This window comes from Erpetoichthys calabaricus, chromosome 7 (genome assembly GCF_900747795.2).
Source record: "Erpetoichthys calabaricus chromosome 7, fErpCal1.3, whole genome shotgun sequence".
NCBI classification, from domain to species: domain Eukaryota; kingdom Metazoa; phylum Chordata; class Cladistia; order Polypteriformes; family Polypteridae; genus Erpetoichthys; species Erpetoichthys calabaricus.
Window position 1 is genome coordinate 152302818 of NC_041400.2, and position 21311 is coordinate 152324128.

Sequence of the window (21311 nt, forward strand, 5' to 3'; positions counted from 1 at the left end):
TATCAACAGATCAGTGTAACATTTTCAAATTAATATTCCTTATTGTTTCTAAACAGTGAAGTGTTCCTGCTTACTACTATGGTGGTTTTTAAGCACTGTATATTTTAACGGTGATAGCAGTAGGGTGTTGTATCATGTTAGCTACAGTATTATGGATCTAATTAAAAGTCAAGCAAAATGGCATATTTATTGGCTAACTCAAAAGACTACAATATGCAAGCTTTCGAGGCAGCTCAGGCCCTTTCTTCACATCTTACCTGAAGAAGGGACCTTAGCTGCCTCAAAACTTTGCACATTGCAATCTTTTTAGTTAGCCAATAAAAGGTGTTGTTTTGCTTGAGTTCTCATTGCATTTATAATGGTGATATACTTACTCGATGATGATTTCTTTTGAATAATTCATTTCTTCTATACACAGAATCACATTTATTGGTCCAGTTGGGCTTGTAGTAATGTCTTATATAGGTGACCATTTTGTAGCTAGTCATTCCCCCATTGCTTGGCATTGTATTCTTTTTTTTTAGCTTCTAACAGGGAATTTTCAGTTCCACAAACCACCAACCGATGTCATATTATTTCCCATGAAAACCAGACCAGACCTCAGTTCTTTGAAGAAATTGAGAAATTGGGCTACAGCACACCATAAGCTGTGTCTCTTTTTAATTTACTTTTAGAATTGATGTCACTTTTGGTATGGAGTCTGCATAGGTTTTTCTCTGAACGCTGAACACCTGCATGTTGTTTTTTTGTCTATAATGTACATATATTATGGTATTCTCTTTCTGTTATGGTACTGTGTAATGCTTCACTATTAAATGATATAAATATTTTGTTTAGTATTATAGTGATTTTCTTAGATGTTTGTATCTCTGCACCCTATACTAAAGAAATTAAAGCATTTTGTAGCTCATGATCAGATCTGCAACAACTTTCTGCTTGTTCTATGATCCAAACCTTTGGTTGTTCAGTAACCAGTTTAAAGTGGCAATGCAACAACACGTTAAGGGTGCAATTTGTGCCTATATATTTTGGTATGATATCAGGGATAACTCTATGCTGATTTTAATAAAGGTCTTAGCTTTTAATCTTATTCATGCCACACTGTCAACCTGTATTTCCTAGTCAACGGTGATACTTGGATTAATTAAAAAACTGTTATCTTCATATTGAAGTGTAAATGTGTTTCTTGTGTGTAAGTGTGTGTTTATAATGTTAAGCAGAATGTAATTTTTGTAGGAGTATGATAATGCACAGCTGGTACATTTTAACAGTGTACTAAAGTACTAAAGTAAAAGTGGAAATGGTTTCAGGGCAGAGAATAACCTAATAGCTGTATTTGATGAAAACACACACAAAAAAAAATAAACAAAATATATCCTTATTTTGCTTAAGTATTAAATTATATATTTGTCATTGAGGAGTGGCTGCACACTGTTTAGGATGGCTGCTTTATGGATTCACTGTCCTGGGTTTAAAACCTGTGACCAAATAGTGTCTGATAAAAACTTGTGACCCTTCTATGCACATCTCAAAAATGTCTGTTTTAGGTTATATGGATACTCTAAATTTACCCAGTGTGAGTGTAGCTGTGTGCATGATTAGGCCCTGTAACAGTCTGGTGCTCCTAATGGTGCAAGGATAGGCTCTAAATGCACACAAAACTAGAACTTGATAAGGCATGTTTAAGTATGTTAGGTAACAGTTGTTTAAATGTACTGCATATATGAGATGTGATAATTTAGTTCCCAGAACAACTGTGTAGTGTCACTCGTGCTACAAAGTGCTACTGAAACATTGGAGTCTTGAAGTCATTGGCATATGGTGAGAAGGCAATGCAAAAGTCAAGTGTTTCTGAGTGGCATACAACATTCAAGGAGGGGAGCGAAGATGTGAACGATGACACCAGTAGTGGATCATCCATCATGTCAGTGCTACAAGCCATGATGAGCTCAGTGTTTATGACTTCCTGGCTAAGAAATCAATTACCAAATTGGATCATCCACCCTATTCACCTGACTTAGCCCATGAATGGATTCTGAGATACTTCTGAAATCTAGCATAATGTGACAGAGGAACTCAAGGGTACTCCAGGAACAGAGCTCCAGGTATTTTTCTAGCAATGGGAATGTTGTCAAACTAAATGGATAGCCATGGAAGGAGATTACTTCAAAAGTGACAGTAATCACTAGTTCACAAATACACAGGCATTTTTTTTCTCCAGGTTCATTCCAGCAATTAAATAGTCACACCTTGTATAAGTTTTGTAAAAGTTTATTTTGAGAAGTACAAAAAATGTGGAGTATGGTAAGGAAGCATAACTTTTCATCTATGGTATGGGACATGCACATATCAATTATATCATTTTTATATAGTTTTTACTGTAAGTTCAGCAATGGTCAGCAGGTTAATGGGATCATTACCATTAATGCACAAGTAAAGCACACAATGATAAGAGGACACTTGATCAATAAGTGTTCATGCATAGGAGAGTGCAGCCGAGCCCTTCTGCATGAGGATGTGAATCAATACTGTGAAGGACTGGAGGAGGAAGGTAATTTAATAATAACTCTAAAAGAATTCAGCATTTTAAAATTAATTAGTATCGTTAATGTGTTTTGACTATCAGCTGTGTCTTTGTGCAGCCTTTGTAGTCTTGTCTAAGTCAATATTTAATTATTTTAAACAAAAGATACAGATGGCACTCCACCAAGTCTTAGTTTCACTGCTATTAATTATTCTAAGTTGAGTTAATAGTCAGCTATGTGGTTTAAATTTTTGCAGTCTGTCAAGTCCAATTACACACTGGCATTCAACAATATAAAGTTCTACTCTCATTGTCTGATTGCATGGTGCATGCAGCAGAAATCACAGAAATAAACATATACAGTATAAGCAGATATTCCCCATTAAATTACATTAATCTCATTATACAATATCAAAACACAAATGGATTAAATTATATTGATGAATTATCATTAAAATGTGCAGTACTGGATGTATTTCAATCTGTATTTTTGTATCGAAATACATTTTATAAAAATCTACATTAAGCAAATAGAAATGAGCAAAGTAAAGAGTGAAAAAACAGCTGTAACACTTTATGAATTAATTCATTTATGTATGTACAACAGTTTCACATTTGCTATGTTCCTGAATTATTGCAACTACAGCCCTTGTCAGTTAGAAAAAAATACCAAATATTTGAAGAATAATAAGACTACAAGTCCAACTTGGGCGTTCTCATTAGTTTGTCCTCACTTTTTAAGAGAGTGTTCATTACTCATTTACTTCATTTTAACCTTAGTAATTACTTTGGTGGTTCCTCTAAATGAGGCAACCCTCATGTGTTCAAGCTTTAAGCCAGTTTAGTTAACCCTTTAGTTACCATCAGTTCTTTTCCCTATGCTTCTAACAATTCAATGTTACAACTTCATTTAAATATATATTTGTATTAAATTGTAAAAATTTGCATGTTATTGATTAAAATATTGGATTAAAATCCTACATATTTTCCCCCCTTTGGGACTTCTTAAAGTCCCACTAAAACTGCAAAGTCTAGTCTCCTACTTTAACTCTATTTGTGATCTGTATAGAACATGTGTGTATACTAAATATGCCCCCCCCCCCCCCCTCTTTGGGACTAAAAGGAAATATAAGATCCGTGGCTAGCTAAATTTGGGGAGTAACAGAAAACACTGTAATCAATAAAATCAAAAACAGTGATAATGGAAATTTAAAGTCAAACAGTAACATGTATCAAAGTCCTTTTTCTTCATCTGACTATGTTGACATTACATGCTGTCCTTTATAAATCTCAGACTTGTGTCCCATATTCTCATAACTTCTAAACATGATGATATAATATTGTCAACAACTGTTTGATCAAATTGATATTGTTCCTGTGTTAAGCAACTATTCCATTTCCTTCCTATCCAATAAACATTAGCTATGCTAGTTAATAAAAATTACCTAACCTTGTATTTTCATTTATGATCAGATCATTTAATAGTATCGTTTGTGTATTGACTTTAAAAACTTTGAAAATCTTCAAAGATTACTATCTCATGTTACTAATGATGTGTATAATCAGTGATCAAAGATAAAGTCCTTATACACACAACAATGCTCGCAGTTCTATGCTCACATCCACAAAGTTGTCCCTATTTACATCCAGTGGTCTTAAATTAGTGATCAACTTTGCTGCATAAAACAAACAGTTATCTTTCTGAAAGTAGGTTTCAGTCTTCCTTTTGGAAAACGTCAGCACTTCTCTGATTAATGCAAGCCAATGGCTCATGCCAAGGTCAAATTTAAAATGCAAGGGTTGTAAGTTTCTTATTGATGTTAAAGTTTTCTGCCACCAGCTGGGATCCTTAGTTAACATCTGGGCTTCCCAGTTTCACAAACTGCACACTCACCACTCCATGCATAAGACATTCCATCCCTGTGGTACTGAAGAATTACTTTGTTTTGCTATCTTCTATATTACTTAGGCCCAAGAAGCCATAGTTTGAATTATTTGTCCTGTATCGCCACCAACTGTTTCTGTCTATGTGGCCCCAAGTACCCCAATTCATAAAAATTCTGTTAGCACTATCCCACAAACTTCATTTCACTTATACTTTGTTTCATTAATTTTAAAAGGTTTGTACCATCTAATTTGCATGTTTAATCCTAAAACCCAGTATCATATAATATGTGTCCTAATGTTATATCTAATCCTAATGGAAAATTCCTAATATTAATATTGACAATTGTTCCATCCTTCTGTATCAATTACTGTTACACACATAAAATTAACATCCATCATGAAAAACAATAGTTATTTAAGCAAATGGTACATTTTGTTTGTTTCAAGAGTCTTCTAGTTTAAACTATACCTTCACCTTATATTAATAGATTTAAACATTTTACTCTTAATGCTCATGTTCCCAAAATACTTATTTTCCATCCCTTAAATTTATGCTCATTCTTCTCAGTTAACAAATTTTCTTTTATGTTAAACTCTATATTATTCATTCCATTATTAAATCAATAACCAAGAAAGCTTAAATTAAGCTGACTTTTAACTGGTAGTACTGCAAGTGCTAAATAATAATTACTAAAATAACGCTATAAGTCCCCCGTGACCCTGTAGTTAGGATACAGAGGGTTGGATGGATGGACGTTATAAATGCCAGGAATCATGTGTTAAACCCTTATTAATAGTCCAAATTAAATACAAATTTACTTTAAAATCACCAAAAGTACTTTCTTCCATTTGAGTAAACCTTTTATTGGGCATAATCATATTTATTTAAGTTTGAATTCTAAACACATATTTATGCACACCTCATAATCTATTGCCTCATGTTATTAAAAATATTTGATTATTTTGATTAGTCCTTCTTAGGACTAGTGAGCTACAATCGCTAATTCGTACCTCCCTTCTCTGAGAAGTCTGCCCCTTTAATAGATTTGACAAAGGTACAGGCTTCTAATTCAGTGACAAGGGATGAAAAAGCAGAAGCCACATTTAGTGATCTAAAGAGGCCATTATTCAGCTCTAATCTTAATAACTTCAGACTTTTCTCTCCCTTTTGCTTTGCAGGCCGATGCTTTGGACACAATTTGGGTGCCGTGTTGAGCCAAAACATTGATGGTGTTGAACACTCCATTATGTATCTGAATTGGAAACTGCTGGATCGGGAAACAAGGTATGCAGAGAGGGGAATAGAGGCCCTTGGAATTAAATGGGCTATTAACCGACTCAGGTACTAATATCTGGGATGCAAATTCACCCTGGTGACAGACCATGTCCCTTTACAATGGATAGCCTTGCACAGGGACTTGAATCTGTGTGACCAGATGGTTTCTGGACATACAGCTTTTCTGGTTCAAAGTCCCACATTGCCGAGGTACTCTCCATGCCAATGCCAATGCGTTGTCTCTTGTCCATGGCCTCATGGCTCGGGTTGCCCGATCCAATGGATCTGGTCTCAGAGGAGAGTAATGTAACACGTGTGTGCTTCGGGAATAGCTTAAGGGCTTATATTATTGTAATTCCCCTCCAAGACATGAGGTGGTGTTATACTGTACAATAACATCCTCTTTTCCCCATTCCCTACTGCAGAAAGGAAGATAGCCTCAATGTCTCCTGTGACATCACTTCAGTGGTCAGTCCACCTCTTCTTTCCAGAATGCCTCAAAACAGGAAATGATACCATTGTGGACAGTCTGAATAAGAAATTACAATGACTCAGCATCTTGCGCTTTAGTTACGTGACAGACATACATACAATTGGAAAGTGTTCACTGGAGATAAACTCAAGGCAAAGAATGTAAAAATATACATACAAAGTGCGAGCTACTGCAAGAAATACTGAAATAAATAAATACTGAAACTATTCATTGTATCCTGTTCTTGCCATGTTTGTTTGTTGACTCAACAACACTAATGGATACATTTAGAACAGACTTGATGATTACTGATACTGTGACAGACTGAACTCCCTCAGCTGCCGCAGGAAGTATATCTGCAACTGTGCCTTTTTATGGTGGAACCTATGTTGGTCTTCCATGTTGGTCAAGTCCCAGGTGATTATACATCCAGAAACATGAAGGTTTCCACAACTGACACATTGTTGTTAAGTATGGAGAAGGGAGATAATACCATCTAGCCTTCCATGTTAAGGGGTAAACTCAGAGACACTATATGCAGGTGGATGAGCCTATGGCTATCTGTTGGGCAGACCACAGTTTGTGAGACTCAAGACTGTGTTTTTGATACTGATGTAAGAAACATTGGAGCACCACAAGGAACAGTTCTGTCTCCTTTTCTCTTCGCTTTGAACACTTCCAACTACAAATGTAACACAAGGTAATGTCACTTGCAGAAATTCTTAGATGATTCTGCACTTATGGAATGCATTCATAAAGGGGATGAGACAGAGTATAGGAATCAGTTGGTGAACTTTGTTTCGTGGTGCAAAGAGAATTTATCTGAATCTTAACATCAAGCAAAACCAAAGAACTGGTCAATGACTTTTGCCTCCAGCCTCTATGTCTGGTCGCTATTCGAAGAGTGGATGCAGAGATGGTCCTAAAAGTGCTTGGGGGTCCACATTAATGACAGGTTGGACTGGTCTCAGAACACAGAGGAGCTATATAAGAAAGGGTAGAGCTGACTCTTTTTCCTTAGGAGTCTGCATTCCTTTAATGTGCGAAGTGACATCCTTCACATCTTCTATAACTCTATGATGGCCAGTGTGACTTTCTACGCTGTGGAGTGCTTGGCTGGTAACATCACTTAAAGAGAGGTCCATCAAATCAACAAGCTAATTAAAAGGGCAGACTCATTTATGGGACGCACTCTGGACGTCCAGCAAAACAAAACAGTGCCATTATGAACAATGCTGCACATTCTCTCTCTTTGACACACTACCACAGAGTTCTTTCCGCCAACAAATTATTCAGCAGAAGTGTGTCAAGAAACGCTACTGGGGCTCCTTTTTACCAATAGCAATACGTCTACAAAATGGCTGACTGTGTCTGTGACAGCCAAGTCAGAACTTTTTTTTCTTTTTAATTTTCTTGCTTTACAGTCATTCCAGAGTGTTTTCAGACCAAAAGTTTGCGTATATTTATTTATTTACTTACTTATCTACCTATTTATGTATGTATTTATTTAAAGAGCTTTTGTAAAAAGCCAAATTTCCCCTTGGGGACAAATGAAGATCAACAACAACAACAACAACATTTATTTATATAGCACATTTTCATACAAAAAGTAGCTCAAAGTGCTTTACATAATGAAGAGAAGAAAAATAAAAGACAAAATAAGAAATTAAAATAAGACAACATTAATTAACATAGAAAGGAGTAAGGTCCGATGGCCAGGGTGGACAGAAAAAACAAAAAAAAACTCCAGAAGGCTGGAGAAAAAAATAAAATCTGTAGGGGTTCCAGGCCACGAGACTGCCCAGTCCCCTCTGGGCATTCTACCTAACATAAATGAAATAGTCCTCTTTGTAGTTCGGGTTTTTCACGGAGTCACTTGATGCTGATGGTCATACAGACTTCTGGCTTTTAATCCATCCATCATTGTTGGGACATCATGGTGCTTTGGGTAGATGGTGGTGGCGCACGCCACCACCAACAGGACACCGGAAAAGGAAACAGAAGAGAGAGTAGGGGTTAGTACAGTTTTTGAATGAATAGTTATTATAATGAATTGGATATACAGAGTATCAGGATTAAATTACAGTGAAGTTATGAGAAGGCCATGTTAAAATAATGTGTTTTCAGTAGTTTTTTAAAGTGCTTCACTGTATTAGCCTGGCGAATTCCTACTGGCAGGCTATTCCAGATTTTAGGTGCATAACAGCAGAAGGTCGCCTCACCACTTCTTTTAAGTTTTGCTCTTGGAATTCTAAGGAGACACTCAGTTGAGGATCTGAGGTTACGATTTGGAATATAAGGTGTCAGATATTCCGATCTATCTATCTATCTATCTATCTATCTATCTATCTATCTATCTATCTATCTATCTATCTATCTATCTATCTATCTATCTATCTATCTATCTATCTATCTATCTATCTATAAGCCGGGGCGAGATTATTTAAAGCTTTATAAACCATAAGCAGAATTTTAAAGTCAATTCTGAATGACACAGGTAACCAGTGTAGTGACATCAAAACTGGAGAAATGTGTTCGGATTTTCTTTTCCTGGTAAGGATTCTAGCAGCTGCATTCTGCACTAGTTGCAAACGATTTATGTCTTTTTTGGGTAGTCCTGAGAGGAGTGCGTTACAGTAATCTAGCCGACTGAAAACAAACGCATGAACTAATTTCTCTGCATCTTTCGATGATATAAGAGGTCTAACTTTTGCTATGTTTCTTAGGTGAAAAAATGCTGTCCTAGTGATCTGATTAATATGCGATTTAAAATTCAGATTACAATCAATGGTTACCCCTAAGCTTTTTACCTCCGATTTGACTTTTAATCCTAATGCATCCAGTTTATTTCTAATAGCCTCATTGTATCCATTATTGCCAATCACTAAGATTTCGGTTTTTTCTTTATTTAATTTGAGAAAGTTACTATTCATCCATTCTGAGATACAAGTTAGACATTGTGTTAGCAAATCAAGAGATTTGGGGTCATCAGGTGCTATTGATAAATACAGCTGTGTGTCATCAGCATAGCTGTGGTAGCTCACGTTGTGCCCTGAGATAATCTGACCTAATGGAAGCATGTAGATTGAGAAGAGCAGTGGACCCAGGATAGAGCCTTGTGGAACACCATATAGAATATCATGTGTCTTTGAGTTATAATTACCACAACTAACAAAGAATTTTCTCCCTGCCAGGTAGGATTCAAACCAATTTAAGACACTGCCAGAGAGGCCCACCCATTGACTAAGGCGATTCTTAAGAATATTATGATCAATGGTGTCAAATGCGGCACTCAGATCTAAGAGGATGAGAACAGATAAATGGCCTCTGTCTGCATTTACCCACAATTCCTTTACTACTTTAACGAGTGCAGTTTCTGTGCTGTGATTTGTTCTAAAACCTGACTGAAATTTATCAAGAATAGCATGTTTATTGAGGTGCTCATTTAACTGTATAATGACTGCTTTCTCTAGAATTTTACTTAAGAAAGGCAGGTTAGAGATGGGTCTATAATTTTCAAGAGCAGAGGGATCGAGATTATTTTTCTTAAGTAGGGGTTTAACTACTGCAGTCTTAAGACAGTCAGTATTTATCTATCTACTGGTGGGACACTCTTGACGTCTATTGTCATCTCCACAGTTCTGAGCATGTTTAGCTCCAGATTGTTCTGACCACAGCACAGTGCCAGCTGCTAAACCTCCCATCTGTACGCAGACTCGTAACCATCTCATATTACTCTAGTGAAAAGGGAATTTAAGAAACCTTATGGAAATGAATGGAGAAATCATTGAAAATGAGACAGAAATAGCAAATAACATGAACAAATATTTAATCCAAGTATTTATAAAGAAAGAAACAAGTAAAATGCCTCATAAAGAAGTAAAAACAAACTCTAAATTAATAGATTTTAAAATAGAAGATCAAATGTGATTCAGGCCCTCAATACATTGAAGGTCAATAAATCCCCTGCACCAAAAGGCATCTTACCAATTATATTGAAATGAATTAAAGACATCATCTATAAAACCCTATTACGCATATTTCAGCAGTCACTTCAAAAAGGAGAAGTACCTTTGGACTGGAAAGTTGCAAATGTAGCGCCAGTCTTCAAGAAGGGAGACATAATGGATCCTAGTAATTATAGTTCAAATGTTCTTCTGTGCAAACTATAATCAGAAATAAAATTGAAAATCACCTAAACAAAAAGCATGGGCTTATGAGAGGAAGGTCCTGCCAAAACAATCTTTTAGATTTTTTTGAAGAAGCAAACAGAACACTTGACATAAACAAAGCATATGATAAAATTTACTTAGAATTTCAAAAAGCATTTGATACAGTCCCAAACCAACAATCAATTCTGAAACTAGAAACTGTAGGCATCAGGACCTATAGTTGATTAACCAGTAGGAGTCAAAGAGTACAAGATAACAGAAGAATGCTCCAAATGGGGCAAGCTCATCAATGGAGTCTCTCAGGGGTCTGTCCTTGGACCATTATTTTTATTCTGTTTTATAGTAATGACATTGACTATGGTATAGTTAGTAAATTTATCAAATTCACAGATAACACTAAAATTGGAGGGATGGCAGACACCAAGGGGGTAGCAAAAATAATTCAAAAAGACCTGGACAACCTTCAGAACTGGGCGAACTCCTGGAAAAAGCAGTTTAATTTAGAAAAGCGTGAAGTGCTGCACATGAGCAAAGGGGACATTAATTTTAAATACAAAATGGCAAACACTGTCATACAAGAAGCAACCTCTGAAAAAGATTTAGGCGTATATGTTGATGCAACATTTTCATCAACTAAGCAATGCACAGAAACAATTTAAAGGAAAATAAAATATTAGTTTATATCATAAAATGCTGCGTGGGGACCTAATCCAGATATTTAAAATCCTCAAAGGCATTGATTGATAAAATAGATCCAACAGCATTCTTTTGGATTAAGGTTGAATCATGTACTCAAGGACACTGGTGGAAATTAGGGGAAAGTGCATTTAAAACTGAAGCTAGGAAGCACTTCTTTACATTAAGACTTGTGAGACTCTGGAACAAACTGTTGAGACATGTAGTTGAAGCAGAAACTTTAAGAAGAATGCCGATGAGATATTGGGCAGCTTAGAGATTAGCTAAACAAATGGGCTTGATGGACTGAATAGTCTCCTGTCATGTGTCAAATTTCTTATATTCTTATGTTCTATGTTCTGATCTATCCAGTGATGGTTGTGTTGTTGGCATATTTGAGGAGTTTGACAGCGAGGTTCTTAGAGGTGCAATCATTAGTATATCGGTAGAAGAATAGTGGGGAAAGCACACATCCATGGAGGGCACCAGCACTGATTATACAGGAGCTAAAGTTTAGTTTCCTTATTTTTACCTGATGTTTCCTATTTTCAGGAAATTTGTAATCCACTGACAGTGGAAGACAGGTACAGAAAACTGGTTGAGTTTAGAGTGGAACAGAAATTGTGTTAAATGCTGAGCTGAAGTCCATAAACAGAATCCTTGCATAGGACCTTCAGTTGTCAAGATGTTGCAGGATGTAGTGTAGACCCATATTGACTTCATCATCTACTGACCTGTTTGCTTTGTAGGCAAACTGAAGGGGGTCCAACAGGGGACTTTTGATGTATTTCAAGTGAGCTAACATCAGTTTCTTAAAGGTTATAGCATGACCACAAATGTAGTCTGTAGTCATTTAGTCCTGTTATGTTAGATTTTTTTGGATTGGGATAATTGTGGCTAATTTGAAGCATAAGTGAAACAGCACAATTTTATGTTAAAAATCTGCATTAAGACAGGGGCCATTTGATAAGCACAGATTTTCAAGAAAGGGAAAGGGATACCATCTGGACCTCCTGCTTTCTTGGTGTGTTGTCTCTTGAAGAGCCAGTACACAACCTCTTCTCAGATATTTAGTGCAGGTATTGCAGGCCAAATGGTAGAACAGTAAACATTCACCCCTACCAAACAGCTTTTCCTGTGTGGATCCTGACATACCTGCACCCCTGAGCATTAGGATACCTTAAATTGCAACATCTTGGCACCCCATTATATGTCCTCTTAAATGTGCAATCCACTGTGTGCCCACCTTTCAGAATAAATAATAAATATATATATATATATATATATATATATATATATATATATATATATATATATATATTCATTGCATTATTATTATTCATAGTCTGAGTCTCGACGAACTGAATTGTGTGGGTGGTTACCTACCAGGTAATGCTTGCGGTTGGTCTACCATTTGGCAAACATCGGCCACGGTGCCCTCTTCAGTTGTGAGAAGCAGATCATGGAATGTTGCATAGTTTATTGCCAAATAATGCAAAGAGTACACAACACGCATTTCGCCCTTATTTGGGACCTACAGGCTGTCAAATAAACAAACCACACGCAATGGCGCAGCGTAAAGGGGCTTCGTCGCTGACGTCCGAGGTTCGATCCCCGAGAGGGGAGCAGTAGAATGTGTACGCCTGATGAGCCCAAATGAGGGCGGAACACGTGTTGCATTCTCTTTGCATTATTTGACAGTAAACTATGCAATATATATATATATATATATATATATATATATATATTTATATTACTGTAACATGTCTTTTACTGTGAATATTTTTTTATGAAATATGAAGATTGCTTACATTAATAACAGGCTAAATTGCATGCATTTTGAGAGCCATAATCTAAAATCACAGATAGATATACAGTTTGGTTCAATATCAGGAGTCTAGATCAGCAGATTCCATTCCTTTCTTAGCTGTTATATACACTGAATGCCTTAATTGTAACCTGGATCATCTGGATGTTCTTTTACTTAATGGCAATTACTTTTTCATTAACAACCTATGTTGATTTTGTAAGTGGATGTATGAAACCTAAGATTAATGTGTCAGATCGTATCATGTCGGCCTCATTGTTTGTTCAGGTAAAAACTCTTTTGACTAAAAGCATAGTAATTAACACTGCTAAACAAAGCGTTTTTTAAACAACCTAGACATGCAGTAATTAGCCAGGATCCCACTTGTTCTGGGTTTATTGATCATGGCACAGTATTCCTTACATTAGCCATTGCTATTGATCAGAGGGTTTTTCTTACTGAACCAATGTTCTTTGTATAAACGTATTTAAAAATGTGTAGGTTTCCAAGATGTTTTCAATAAAGATGACATTTCCTTTGCACTCCATGGTTGCATAGCTTTACTATATGTACACCGAAAGGAATTTAAGTCTTTTGCTCAGACATCAAAACACAATTAAGGAAATGGTTTTAGCATGCTTTATTTTTGACTTCAAAATTTTAAATGAAAAATTAGCTTCTGCTCTTAATTATTCTTATTTGGCAGATTGGGGTAAAAAATTGATCCCAGATACAATAATTTATTTGGCATCAACAAGATAAGTGAAACAAATGTTTTATATGGTCAAGGAGTTGTTTATTAGATTAGTTTAGATTAGGTTAGGGTTAGATTAAATTTGATTAGATTAAACTTTATTGTCATTGTACAGGTACAACAAAATGCAGTTTAGCATCTAACCACAAAGTGCAAATATTAGAGTAATTTGCAATAGACAGTGGGTGCAAATAGTATATTAAAGTGCAATAGAAAGTAAGGTGCAATAAGGCAACATACAAATGAGAATATATATATGATATTTGAATTTACAGGTAGTGGTATATGCAAAGAAGTGTATATAGATATGAATAACGTAAGTACAGATATATATTACGAATAAAAATAGATATAGAAAATATTTTTATGTACAGAACAGATATATGTAAACAGGTGAAAATATACAGAGTACAATCTGCAGTTATTGATATTTAGAAAGGTCAGATATTGAGTGGTAAGGGTTGAGAGTTCAGAATGGTGATTGTGTTATGAAAGAAACTGTTCCTGCGCCTGCTGGTGCAAGACTGAAGGCTCCTGTAACACCTCCCTGATGGAAGGAGAGTAAACAGTTCATTGTAGAGGTGAGAAGCATCCTTGATGATGCTGCAACCATATCATAGACAGCATTTATGCTGCAGGTCAGCAATAGTTGACAGTGGGATGCTGATGATGTGCTGGGAAGTTTTCATCACTCATTGCAGGGTCTTCCTTTCAGCTGTGGAGCAGTAGCCTTATCACACCATAATAATAATACCATAATAATCCTCACAGGTGGTGCAGTGGTAGTGCTGCTGCTTTGCAGTAAGGAGACTGTGGAAGATTGTGGGTTCCCTTCCCGGTTCCTCCCTGTGTGGATATAGCGCTTTGAGTAATGAGAAAAGCACTATATAAATGTAATGAATTATTATTATTATTATTAATAAAGTTAGTCAATGTGCTCTTGACAGTGCAGCGGTAAATGTTCAGCAGAATCTGAGGAAATGGACAGGCTTTATTTAGGCTCTGCAGAAGGTAAAGTTGCTATTGCACTTTTTTAACAAGACTGGAAGTGTTTATTGTCCAAGTATGGTCCTCAGATATATGTGGATGCCCATGAATTTGAAGCTACATACACATTCCACCTCAACCCTATTTATATGGATGGGTGCATGTCTGCTGCCTTTAGTTTTCCTGTAATCTACCATGAGCTCCTTGGTCTTTTTGGTGTTGATGGAGAAGCTATTGTCAGCATACCATGTTGCTAGGTGCTGAACCTTCTCTCTGTGGGCTGACTTTGCATATGACTGGAAACACTTTAATTTCTTATGATTTTAAAAAACACTGCTTTACTTTTGACAAGTCCTGCTTGCTTGCCTCGCTTGCCCTGGTCTATCCCAGTCATGAATAACAATGGATAAACCATGGATAAAAGAAGACCTTAGCTGCATGTCTGGAACATCACAGGGACATTATGGTATATGGATAGCCAAATAATTTAACTGACTCCAGTCATTTGCTAATGAATATTTTTCGTGGGCCACCCTGTATAACAGAACCATACAAAAATCAACTCCATGAGTAAGATTTAGAAATATCCTCCTCAGTTCTGTGTTTCTACTTCCCCCTTGTAAAACCCAAAGCTTAAATGAAGTTATTAAGGGTGAGAGTACCCAATAAACTCATGATTAAATAACAGAACCGGAGATCATATGTGCATCTCCCAGCATGCATGAGAGCATATATTATGGGATGTTAGCAGAGAAGAAAAATATATGTGTGTTTGTTATTTCCTTAAGTAGTTATAAGAATTGCAGTAGCTAAGAGTTTCTAATATACTGAATCAGTCACGAAGTGTGCATTGATGGCCAGAGGTGGGTTCATTTATGTTTGACTTGCATTGTATGTTTGTTATACGTTAAGAAGTAAAGTTGTTTAAAGTGTACTGTTTAGTGTTTATGTGTTAGGAATGTGCTTTAGTGTTATTTACATGCAGCAATATTTTTTCAATAATAGTTTATGTTGCTACATTAATGAACTTTACTATAAGTTTGTTGATACTGTTTATTGATACGCTTTACTGATTTGGATTTCGTTCTACTAATAAGCTAGTACCTAATTTGAGTAATACTGACATCTAGTGGATGTCTGTGTAATTTACTAAGAAAAATAAGTTTTATGTTTCCTTTTTTTTATTGAAGACCACATACTCATGCTTATTCAATTACAGGTATATATCCTCAAATAAATCATTAATAATTTCATACTGAACTGCTGGAATACTCTGTATCATTTACCATTGTCCTTATACCAACACTCTGGAGTGAACACTACAAATCCTGAACTCATCACAAATGCAGTCCTCCTTTGCTACAAAAATTGGTCCTTCAAGACAGATAGTGTGTTTACAATGGAAGAAGGATGTCAGAGTATCAGTCACACAGCAACCATCCTCGACGCTTGATCCGTCTGCCAGACTATTTTAAAGAATTTGAAGTTCAGTATCCTGGTCAAGTTCCTTTCATGCCTGTGGTCCATACAGCACACCCATCAGCAGAACAGGAAATATATCAATGCCATGCATTAAATGCTACATCCCAATGAAATCAACAAGAAACCCTACAGCCTCATATCCTACCAGTCAGTACAGTTCCTATGGAAGAGAGGATAGATTGCACACCACAGTGGATCTGTGGGATGTACAAGATATGAAAACACCTTTACATATATCAGAAAACACTTATTTCTTACCACTGAGATACAAATTAGTTATTCATGACCTTGAAGTTGAGAATCAACAGTTAAGACAGTCCACTCAGTCCATGAGAGATGAGATTAGATGCTTGTGGAAGATGCATGCAGGCATTCAAGGGCAATTAAAAGGAAATTTGCAACTGCCTTCAACCTACAGGGGACTGAGCCAAGATCAAGTTCCCCCAGTGCCTGCATCCAGAACTAACATTTAATAATCAGAGAAGATTGGCCTTAACCTTGATCCGAATACCCCTGCAGTACCCACTCAACGGCACAGACAGGAACGTGCCCCTCTATTCATCTTACCTTCATCATGGCCAGATCTAGAGTTGTACCAAAGCATCGACAAATCATACCAAGACTAGAGCTGCTGTATATGCCACCTTAAGTGGAGCACAGGTAGCTAAACTCCTAGAAAATTAGCTTACTTTATCAACCAAGTGGTTCTGTGTTCTGATTTCACAACTGTGTTATCCTGGCTACAGTCTGAATCCTGCCACTTTAAAGTATTTGTGGGAACCAAGATAGCTGAAATTCAAGAATTAAGAGATCGCCATTCTTGGAGGTATGTGGACTCCAACAGGAACCCAGCAGATGATATCACATGGGGTCGAACACTAGATGAACTGTCTGTACCACACAGATGGAATCAAGGCCCATTATTACTTTATAAACCAGAGTCACAATGGCCAGTAATGCCAACCGTTATTGTTCCAGAAATTGAAGCTGAACAATGGAAGAGTGTCTTCTGTGGCATCACGGAGTCATCTCCTCTTATTCCTATCCCTAGAGAATACCATACATGGAGGGAGCTAGTAGAAGCTGTAGTTCAAAATAGAAGAGATGACAAGACCAGTCCTACTACTGCTGAAGACTCAAATGTCAGAATTTCTTATATTTCAAAGTTCCCAGTTGGACAGTTTTCCTGAGGAATGCATGTTGGTAGAGAATGGAAAGCCTGTTCCAGCCGCCTTCTTACTTTAGCACCAGAGTTTGACACATCATATCAGCTTATCCGAGTTGGAGGTTGATTGCACAGTATTGAAGGGATTGAGCTGTCATCAATTAATTATATTGTTTTAGGCTCTTTACCATCCAGTAACTAAATTAGTTATTCAAGAATATGATGCTAAACTTCATCATCCAGGTCCCTGAGAGAGTGTTTGCCAAATTAAGAGAAATGTCTGGATCCTAAGAGGCAGGGAAGCTTTCGAAAATTCCAACACACTTGCACCAACTGCCATAAACTGAAGGCAAAGCCCCTTGTCCCTAAAATGGCAGACGTACCCCCTGCAAGATTGGTTCTTCACAAACCTGCCTTTTTCAGCACCTGCATGAACTGCTTTCGACCGTTTCAGGTTAGGTAGGTGTTGTGAAAAGAGATGAGGCATTTGTGACAATGCGGGTTCTCTTCACGCTCCCAACGTCCTTATGGGAGCCCTGAACCCAACACCGTCGATAATGTCACCAAGATGAGCTGACAAATGGGGACAAATCTCACATAAAGCCAGGGGATATATCCAAAAAAGTGCTAAAGTGCTTTTATTAAAACAATTATCAAAACAAAAAGTGCAGTGCATCAAGTTCAGTAAATAAATCCTTAAAAACAAGTGGCCAGTGGGGACAGAAACCATCAAATAAATAAATCCTTTAAAACTTGAGGTTAAAATACAGAAGTTAACAATGCAGTCTCTCACTCCCTTTACTCTCCGGCCCACCTCCGTCTCTTTCTCCTTCCCTGGCTCACCCATTACTCACAGCCAGTGGAGACCAACAGCCACGAGCTCCTTCAGCTAACGTCTGTCTTGGCCTCCTTCCGGACGTCACTGCCAGACCGTCGAGGTCAGCTCTCCTCCCTTGATCTTTCGCGCACCCACAGACGCTCCTCAGATCCCACAGGAGGACACCTCTCTGCTCACCCCACTCGCTTGTTTTCAGTGGGGCAAACTAGTCCCTAGAGCGCAACTGACTAACGCTCCTGCGCGGGGCCCCAGCTCGTGGTTTCTCTACTTTCCAGTTGGCCAGATCCTCCTGCTAAGACTGCTCTCTCACTTTCTTTAACCTCCTTTTCCTTTCTCCTCGATCAATCTTTCTATTCATATCTCTTTCCATTCATCTCTCTCTCCCCTTTCTCTGGTTCAACCCGTACATATACACCCCCGCGGGTGCCTCCATCGACGCAGTGCCTTTATCACACACTGCAGGAAGCCAATGAGGCAATCGTAAATGACCGCACCCACACGTGCAGGTGCGACTCACTCCAATTACCTCACTAACTCCCCGCGGTCGTGCGATTGTGCCCACAGAGAACGACACGGCTATACTGATTTAAATCCCGACCCTTTTTTCTTGAAGCCGCGGACCCGCTATACCACAGCATTATCTTCAAGTGTCTCACTACCTGATGTGTCCATTTGGATGTTCTTACTAGTATCGACACAGATTCCTTCATAATGGTGCTCAGAAGGTTCATAGCTCGAAGGGCACACCCTATGAGCTACTACCTGACCAAGGTACAAATGTCCTTGGTAGAGAGATGGAATTAAGAGAAACATTTTCCACCCTTAGTTCAGAGCTTCAGAAACAGCTTGCAAAGTAAAAAATCATTTTCTGTTTCATCCCACTAGGAGTGCCACATTTTGGTGGTGCATGGGAGAGAGAAATTAGGTCCATGAAGCAGGACCTTTATACCGCAATAGGTACACAGTCAGTGTCTGAAGAATTACTTAAAACAATCCTCATCGGAATTGACGGAATCCTGAACATAGCCTCTAGGGTATATGTCATCTAACATTGCTGATTTGGGCCCAGTTACACCTAATTTCTTGCTGATGGGGTGGCCTGATAGTTCTCTATCACAGGTTGTCTATGCCATAAATAAGCTGATGGGGCAGCAGAAATGGAAACAGAGTCAAGTGCTTACTGACCGATTCTGGTCAAGTTTTGTCAAGTACTATCTATCCAGCCCAGCAGCGTCTTTACTTCCTGCGACGACTGAAGAAGGTGCACCTCCCTAAACCCATACTTACCACCTTCTACAGAGGCACCATAGAGAGCGTCCTGACCAGCTGTATTACAGTCTGGTATGGAAACTGCCATGCCTCCGACCGCAAAGCCCTTCAGAGGATTGTGCGGACTGCTGAGTGCATCATTGGCAGCTCTCTACCCAGTCTGCAGGAGATCTACACCTCACGCTGCCTTCATAAAGCCACTAGCATCATGGCTGACCCCCACCACCCCTCCTACCAACTGTTTACTCCTCTTCCATCTGGAAGATGACTCTGCAGCATCAGGAGCAGGTCTGCGAGATTGTGCAATAGTTTCTTTCCCCAAGCAGTCCGGCTCCTGAACACCATGCTGCCCTCCTCCACACTGGACTCTTTACTCCACACACTCTCTGGAATAAATAATACTACGTAATACTGTATATGTTTTTAGTTTTATATATATATATATATATATATATATATATATATATATCTTGTGTACTGCACCTTTTGACTCTGGAGGACGATATTTCGTCCCACTGTGTACTGTAAGTATATTGTTAGGATGACAATAAAGCTGTACTACTTCTACTACTACTACTACTACTACAGTTTAAGGGCCAGACAGAAGTGGCATAAAGAGCCTGAAGACCTCTTAGTAGGAACGGTTGTCATGCTCATTGATCCTTAGCTTCCTCAAGCACTTTGGTTAATATGCCGAATTGTTTGAACCTCCCCTAACCCAGATGGCCATCTAATAGCTGTGGAAGTGAAAGTGAAGGATAGACTCTACACTAGGCCTGTTGCTTTTCTTATTGCTCTTCTGGAAATTCAACTTCAGGACTCTTATAGTAATAAACCATAAGTTTAATATTTCTGATATCTAAAGTGAATAGCAAATATGCATAGCATATTTGAGGGCAGCAATGTTAGAGAGGGGTGGCACGGTGGCGCAGTGGGTAGCGCTGCTGCCTCGCAGTTGGGAGATCTGGGGACCTGGGTTCGCTTCCCGGGTCCTCCCTGCGTGGAGTTTGCATGTTCTCCCCGTGTCTGCGTGGGTTTCCTCCGGGCGCTCCGGTTTCCTCCCACAGTCCAAAGACATGCCGGTTAGGTGGATTGGCGATTCTAAATTGGCCCTAGTGTGTGCTTGGTGTGTGGGTGTGTTTGTGTGTGTCCTGCGGTGGGTTGGCACCCTGCCCAGGATTGGTTCCCTGCCTTGTGCCCTGTGTTGGCTGGGATTGGCTCCAGCAGGCCCCCGTGACCCTGTGTTCGGATTCAGCGGGTTGGAAAATGGATGGATGGATGGATGTTAGAGAGACGGCAATAATTGAGAGTCACAGTTCATATTTCAGGGTGCACCTCCCAGCATGCACGAGAGCATGTATTATGGGATGTTAATGGAGAAGAAAGATACATGTGTGTTTGTTATGTCCTTGTTGTCATTTCCTCAAGTAGTTATAATAATTGCAATAGCCAAAAGTTCCTAATATACTGAATCAGTCACGAAGTGTGCGTTGATGACCAGAGGTAGGTTCATTTGTGTTTGACATGCATTGCATGCTTGTTATACGTTAAGACGTAAAGTTGTTTGAAGTATACTGCATTGGGAAGATGCCTTAGTGTTATATTCATGCAGTAATATTCTTTCAATAATAGTTTATGTTGTTATATTAATGTACTTTACTATAAGTTTGTTGATACTGTTTATTGATATACTTTATTGATTTGGATTTCATACTGCTGATAAGCTAGTACCTAATTTGAGTAATACTGACATCTAGTGGACTCCTGTGTAATTTACTAGTACGTTTTATGTATCCATCCATCCATCCATTGTCTCCCGCTTATCCGAGGTCAGGTCGCGGGGGCAGCAGCTTGAGCAGAGATGCCCAGACTTCCCTCTCCCCGGCCACTTCTTCTAGCTCTTCCGGGAGAATCCCAAGGCGTTCCCAGGCCAGTCGAGAGACATAGTCCCTCCAGCGTGTCCTGGGTCTTCCCTGGGGCCTCCTCCCGGTTGGACGTGCCCG